Here is an 8,518-nt window from a genome sequence, read left to right as displayed (position 1 = left end):
ATATACGATCATTTACATACTTTTGCTTTCATAAGTAAAATATTGCTATATTTATAAAAAAACTTGTCAATAAAAAGACACGTGGAAATGGTTTACCGTTTTTTCTAATGCTAAAAGACTAAGTATAGTTTCTAGTCATGTACAGTCAGCTGCAGAGAAAAGGCACCCCCCCCCCTGCATACAAAGTTCTGTAAATTAGTATGGACGTGGGGTACCTTTTCTGTGCAGCTGACTGTACCAAATAGGAAATGAAAAAAAAAACGTTCGTGTAATATATTTTTTTTATTTAATAATAGGGAATATTACGCGAAACTCGGCGTAGGTGGCGCCACTATCACAATCTGAGGGTCTATCGCGAAACAAGAAAATCGAACTTTCGTTATCTAACATCTCTGTCACTCTTGCGTATTCGAGCGATAAAGAGGCAGCTAGATAACGAAATTTCGGATTCGAGTTTTCCGGTAGGTCCCCTGAAAACTTGTCAAAAACCTGTTAAAGGTACAGTATGAATAAGTTACGATACGGTGCACTAAAAAAGCTAGTGCTGCACTCTGGTGGCAGAACATTGCAGTAATATCCCCTATTCCTCGTCCTTTGGAAATCTGAAATAAAAAGTTGAGATTTGTGACCAACAATATTAATAAAAGGAACATTCATCAATGATCATTAATGTCTTTTTTATTAGGGTTCCGTACCCAAAGGGTAAAGACGGGACCCTATTACTAATACTTCGCTGTCCGTCTGTCTGTCACCAGGCTGTATTTCATGAACCGTGATAGCTAGACAGTTAAAATTTTCACAGATGATGTATTTCTGTTGCTGCTATAACAACAAATACTAAAAAGTACGGTCCCCTTGGTGCGCGCGTCCGACCCGCACTTGACCGGTTTTTAGTATTAAACTATAGTCTGGCAAACACAATCTGTCAGTAAGTAAGAACAAAGAAAACTATAGGTACAGTCAAAGGCAAAAATATCGATCCAGACAAATGGCTTAAAAATATGTGAACACGATTTTATTGTCTGAGCGTACACATATTTTTGAGACTTTGGGAATGTATATATATTTATGCCCTTGACTGTACTCATCAATTAAAATGAGACAGTCCTGGGCCAAACTATAAGAAAGCTGTAAATGTCGATAGGTTATTGATCTGAGGTCGATACATCACTATGCCAAAAATATAACCTTTCATACTTAGCAGAAAAGTTCGAAAATTTATGCAAAAATCTATATAGACTTGAATGCAAGTAATAATTACATAAACAATATATCGATTTCTATGTTTAGGGTCAGGTCCTATAAATTAATTTCTTCAAAATTGAACAAAACTCACCGATTAAAGGTTATCGGTTCGTGCGTATTTTCTTTTCTTCCTGTATGCGATTTACAGCCCTCGATCACACAAGACATTATCACAAAGGGAACTTCAAACCATTACAAATAAAAACTCAACACGTTTTCCAACAATCTTTCAGGAATAGCAAGAATATAATTAAAATAAACCAAGATGACCGCTGAAACATCCCGAAATATTTCAACTAAAATAATACGACTATGTCAAGTTGTTACAGTTGACACCTACCTGTGAAATAACGAACTTATATTTTATTTGGCTGGATTATATTATAGAACCACATAGGACCATTTGACATTTCCCTCAGTTCATCTTATGACAATACTGAAAAAAACGAAAGAACTTGCGGATTGTTGTCTCACTCACTCATAGACAAAAAGTAATAACGTGTTGTGAATACGATATCTTTTACCAAGCTTTTATTTTTGCCCGGCTTCTTTGCTTTAGTCATTATTCTGAGCTCCTACTGAATGTTCCATAAGAGCATCTCATTCAGTCAAATGGGGGAGGGGCCATCCTCTCCATATTATTGTACCTCTATGGTTCTCTACATAAAGTTGCCCTAAACTGAAACAAGATGGCGCTAGTAGTAAAGGTTTCACCGTTATCTTCATCGGTTTCGGCACTAAGCGCCCTCCAGACCTCAGAATAATAACTAAAGCCAAAGATAGATATAACTCTGTAATAGATGGATACAGTCTAAGGAAAAAACGTGCCTCGAAAATCAAGAAACTTTGATTCTCGTTCAGAGGGCGCTACTAGCTTTGGCCTACTGTCGTATAGATGGCGTTGACGGTTTCGTTTGTTATTTAACAATTTTAACGCATACCAGTAAAAGAACATGGGTTAAAATCGTAAAAATAATTAATGCAAATAAAAAAAACATTTATCCATATTTAAATACATTTTATCGTATTTTTATAAATATTTATTTTTAGTTTTAAAGTGTGTCGACAGATGGCAGTGAATTTACTGGGGTTACAAAATTTACTATGACAGTCCGCTCTAGTATAAGTTACTCTATGCTAAAGGATAGAAGCCGGGCAAAAATAAAAGCTTGGTAAAAGGTATCGTATTCACAACACGTTATTACTTTTTGTATATGAGTGAGTTAGACAAAAATCCGCAAGTTCTTTCGTTTTTATCAGTATTGTCATAAGATGAACTGAGGAGAATGTCAAATGGTTCTAATATAATCCAGCCAAATAAAATATATGTTCGTTATTTGACAGGTAGGTGTCAACTGTAACAACTTGACATAGTCGTATTATTTTAGTTGAAATATTTCGCGGAATTTCAGCGGTCATCTTGCTTAATTTTAATTATATTGTTGCTATTCCTGAAAGATTGTTGGAAAACGTGCTGAGTTTTTATTATGTGATAATGTCTTTTGTGATCGAGGGCTGTAAATCGCATACAGGAAGAAAAGAAAATACGCACGAACCGGTAACCATTAATCGGTGAGTTTTGTTCAATTTAGAAGAAATTAATTTATAGGACCTGACCTAAACATTGAAATCGATATGTTGTTTATGTAATTATTACTTGCATTCAAGTCTGTAAAGATTTTTGCATATATTTCCGAAATTTTCTGCTAACTATGAAAGGTTATATTTTTGGCATAGTGATGTACTGTGTATTTATCGACCTCAGATCCTAACCTATCGACATTTACAGCTTTCTTATAGTTTCGCCCAGGACTATCTCATTTTAATTGATGAGTATAGTTTTCTTTGTTCTTACTTACTGACAGATTGTGTTTGCCAGACTATAGTATAATACTAAAAAAGAAATTAATGATCATTGTGTTAAAAATTGTGTATTGATGAATGTTCCTTTTATTAATATTGTTGGTTTACCTATCTGACAAAACCATGAATCTAGTATAACTGGATCGGTCATGAGGGGTGGGGGAAAATGACCGAACGGGATAGTCTTATGTATCTTTCAGTAGGAGTAGCAGAGAAAGCGCTGTTATTGTTTGTCCTTGTCATAGTTTCACTTTTCCACCGCTGCCACAACCGAGGTTGTGGCAAACAAATAACTACGTGACATGTCATGTTTGTTCGTTGCTTGTTTAATTATTGTTGTTTTGTATGAAATTGTGCTTTCTCTTATGAAATATAGTGATGGTTAGCGTTTTGAATGCTTGAACTTTGATAAAATAATGGTGAATTGTTCTGTAATGATCGTATATTGTATTTTTTGTGACTTATTTTCAAAAGTGTTTTTCGATAAAACGATGTAGACTGCAAATGAGATAAAAGCTATATTAGGTACATTCATAAATCCTCATGTCAGACTGCTCTTTGATTACAAGGATTGCATATTTTTTATACTTTTTATGATTTCTAGACTATGAAAATTATAAAAAAGTATAAAAGTTATGCAATCCTTGTATTTAACGAGCCGCCTGCAACAGCCTTTTTTGAAATTGCCGCGTTTTTTCAGGTTCAACTTTCATTAGCCAGACTATTATCAATTTGCCAATTTCGTGATTATATTTTTACACGGCACATAAACTTATGCATAATTTATCGATATAAAAAGACACACTTACATCCCTAGCAAATTATCAAACTTGTGACACCCTACACAAATGAGGAATAACAAACATATATGCATCTCTAATTGACACATTATTTAATTCGTAAGGAAGTTGGGACGGGTGTACATGTTTCCGCAGCATTTTTGCCCGGCTTCTATGCTTTAGTTATTATTCCGAGCTCCAGACTATGTGCGTGAATTGCAGCGCGACGGCGGACGTTGACGTATGACTCCATACTCGCAAACTTAACGGCGATTTCACAGTTTGGTTCGCGCCAAGATGACGGAAAAGCCTCGGCTGATCGATCGATCGAGTGCTAGTGATCTATGGCATCATACGTAATTTAGCCTTTTTTTTCATTTTGTTTTGTCGCTTTTTATTCACATTTCGTTGCATCGATGTATTCGAAAAGTTCACTTGAGATGATTCTTAATCAAATCTACCTCCGACCTCAGCAAATCTAGTTGCTTAGCTGTGGCAGATTGTTCTTTTAATGTGACTTCCCGTTGTAATACCAAAATATCTTTTAACAATTTTGTCACGTCAAGATGATCAAATAACAGAGGCGGTAGTTTTTGAAGGTCTCTGGCCACAAATATAGGTCTCTTCTCGGCAATGGCGTTCTTAAAAACCCAAATGATATCAACTATTTCACGGAGTGTCTTTCCACTCCCTTTCCTGGAAATATTTCTCTTTATAGTCGGTATAGGTATAGCATCAAATAACAAGTTTTTTGCTTCCAGAATATCAGTCCGAGAAAGCACTAACACAAACACGGCTGATGGTATCCTCCGTGACCACATCAATCTTGTTGCTCACAAACGCGCAAATTAACAGCGCAGGCAGCGCATCGACACACGACCAAACACAATGGCGCGTACGGCGAGACTCCGATTTACCGCGAATAAAAAAAAACTAAATTTCATTATCTGCGTCTCTATCACTCGAATATGCAAAGGTGATAAAGAGGCAGATAACGAAATTTGTGTTTCACGATAAACCCATAAGGCTAGAGATCGCTGCTAGAGAGTCTAGAGACCTCTTATAGCTCTTTCAAATTCAGTCGCCGTTAACAGGTGTTCCCAAGGCGTTCCCCTCTGTCGAAAATAGTCGGCCAATGGTCATACACAACGTATGGACTGACGTTTATCTGACATGGCTATTTTTACGTTACGTATACATTTGACGTTCCCCTCCCCCGCAAAAATCGGCAGACGTTTTTGTACAGAAAATTACAGACGGCGTCTTCGTTTGGTTATATCCTCTAAGGCAATCAACGATTGTCATCTTAAGCCCCCCATTCACACTCCTACATGGTAGTCCACCTCGTCGTCCACCTCATTATGTAGGATTGTGAATGTGGTAGCGGACTACATCGCGTCCTACAAAACCCAGGTAGGATGCCTCTTGGGTCCTACAAGTCCTACAAGCCCCGCCCACCGCTTGTAGTTCGCTGTGCAGGATTGTCTGTGGTATGACGTCCTGCGTAGCAGGACTGTCATGTAGCGAATTGGACCGTGAATGTTAATGCAGAACTGCAGTCCGCCATTTTCTTTACAATGGAAAACACTAATGCAATAGGGAGGCAGATAGCGAAATTTCGATTTTCGTCTTTTGTGGTAGGTCCTCTGGTAGGTAGGACTGCAATGTAGGAAGTGAGTGAGCTATATCCTACTCCGCAGTTCTGCGAGGTGGACTGCATTGTAGGAGTGTGAATGGGGGGCTTTAGGGTGGTAAAGCCTGACCACGAATATAATATGATCACGTGCCATGTTGCGGAATTTCACTGGAACTAATATTTTCATACTATACTGAACTGTCACCGTGTACATGAAAATAGCAGCGCCCTCTTGACAATGATCATATGTCACGTTTTCAATCAAAAGGTACCACATTGTCGCGTACCATAAGGACGAAAATTGCTTGTATCTTTATACGAAAAACCTTCAGAGCGTCCTTATGTCAAGCGACAATGTGGTTCCTTTTGCTTGAAAACGAAACATATATTACTGGTCAAGCTTTAAATTCCATGTCCAACCCAACCCCTGCTCTACTAAAATCAATCTGTAGGTATCTCTACATTCTCTACCCACAAGATGCCGACATCGGATCGACCTTAACAAAACCATAACAAAATAATAAATCTAGTTCAAATTTACTTTTTGGTGACAAAGCTGTAGTGTAAACTTCGATGACTCCGTTAGTAGTAGTAGTAGTAGTAAATCACTTTATTGTACAAAAAAAAATGTTAATGCCAGAGAGTGAGTACCAAACGTACCAGTTGGTAGCTAGTACCTATTAGACTAGAGTAAGACCCAGAAAATTCGGCAGAGATTTTGACAGCACACGCTGTGCCAGTGTTATTAATACGCCATAACTTCATATAAGTTTGAGGTTTAAAATACCACCTTGCATAACTACTATACTATGTCTATGACCTTGCAGTACCTGCACCAAAATCTCTGCAGGCTTTTCATGGTTTAACTCTAGTAAAGATCAAAATAATAATTAAAAAAAAATCGTTCAGCTCTGCATACTTAAACTTTTAGGAAGAAATCGTCCATAATCCTAAATAAAATAAATAGTCACACTTACTTACTAGGACCTGGGACATAGATAAATACAACAATAGCAGTGGGTAGCGGATTGTCTACATAGAATTCGATATCCATTGGCTTTCCTAATTTCCAGTGTTAAGCATTTTTCCAAAGCTCACAAAGAAAAGAAAAACCAAATTAGCTTCGGCTTGCCTGAGCATATTTTTGATGCGCCACCACATAGGTGCCACCACCACCTAGTCCTATTAGTGCCTAGTCACTATAGGTACTGTACTGTCGCCATGATGTAGTACGGTTATTACAGGCCTTGGCATGTTTTTGTCTAGCTTCATACATATTTCAGTTTCAAATCTAATTCAGTCACTCCGGTATATATAAATTTTGGTCCTTCGAGCCGGATTCCACGCCTTAATCTAACCGTTCTAGTCATTTTAAATAAGTATTCGTTTATTTGTTACTAGCTGTGCCCGCGGCTTCGCCTACGTGGAATTCGGTCTGTGTCAGTAAGCAGCTAATTCAGCCCTAATTTATCTCCCTCTCCCCTGGAGGCGGAACTTGAAGTAAAGTTGACAGCTAGAGGACTGTAGTCCAGATAAAATATTTTACAATTAGGAACCACTAAATAAAACTACACTCCAAAATCAATATTTTTTTTGCCCTTATTCAAAATTTTGACGTGATTTAAACGACATAGAGTAGTAGGTGTATATCGAACGATACAGTACCATTTTTGTATTTTTACGTCCTTGACTGTACCTATCCAAATCATGTCCATGGCAAATATCATCCAAATCGGTCCTCCAGTCAAATCAGTCTAAGCATGACGCCAGCGGCGCGCAGCGTCTGCCCTTACGACTTGTTGATGGTCATGGCGAAGCAGACGCTCACGGGAACCTGTAGGCGCTTGAAGCGGAACGGGAAGTTGCTCGGGATGCGCGGGATGAACACGGCTTCTCCGGCGCCACACTCCGTCAGGATCTGCGCCTACACATGTATTGCGTACGATGTCTTTGGGATCACAATCGAGACTCGCGCTGGCTTGCCGTTTCAGCCGAAAGCGAAGCGACCTGCCTGGCTAGAGCGCCACTGAGTCTCTCACCGTGGTCTTTCTCAGACTCCTGAGACCGTGCCCCTTGTAGCCTCAATGCGTTGCGAGACTTTAGCCAAAGATTCGTTTTTTTCGGGAAGGCATGGTAACGTGTATAAGTCCCAAATCGTTTGACAATTACTCCGCAAACGACATAGAAAAATGTTTTTTTTTAAAAGTACTCACCTTCGTGGCCATTATTAAGACGAAAGGGCACGGCCGCTTCTCCATACAAACGCAGTCTCCATTTTCCTCTATCATTATGAAAATATTTTTAGGTACATAATTTAATGTATATTTACCATAGCTAAACGCTACGTTTTCTACGTTTGACTTTTTTTAGATTTTTTGATTATTGTAAAAATTAGGAGCGAAAAACTAATTTCAGGCAATTTTTTTAATGCTTCTAACTTTTATAATAAGTAATTAAAAATTCCAAAAACACAAACGTCCACGAGACATAGCTGCGGTTGATACCTACACAACTAATTGTGTCAAAATATTTTGAATAATGTTAATGTCAAGAGAGGAAAATGAGGACTAACAGTTGTACGAAAAGGTGATTTCGCGCGGGTCCTCTTCTTTCGTCTTAAGTGCTTAAAGAATGCGATACGTATGAATATGGATGCGATATAATTACGATTAGGTATTTGGCAGAATTAATCTTGGTGTTCCTAAGATGTAAGTATTTAAGAAGTGGAGCTACCCAGATTTTTGATGTAGGGGGGGTGGGGATGTTTAAGATTAGGTATTAAGACGTTTAGTATCATTTTCAACTAAATCAAAAGACGTATACGTAGATTTCATGTAAATCAGTTCAGGCGGTTATTGATTCCCCCTACAATATTACACCTTCCTTTTCAGTTTTAAGGTAACTTTTTTTGGATAAAAACTACCCTATGTTCTTCTACGGGACTCTGTCCTAAATTTTATCTAAATCGGTTCAGCGGTTATTGAATCCCATACGA

Source organism: Cydia strobilella, chromosome 15 (genome assembly GCF_947568885.1).
Source record: "Cydia strobilella chromosome 15, ilCydStro3.1, whole genome shotgun sequence".
NCBI classification, from domain to species: Eukaryota; Metazoa; Arthropoda; class Insecta; order Lepidoptera; family Tortricidae; genus Cydia; species Cydia strobilella.
The sequence above is the reverse complement of the archived record's forward strand: the minus strand, read 5'-3'. Positions refer to the sequence as shown.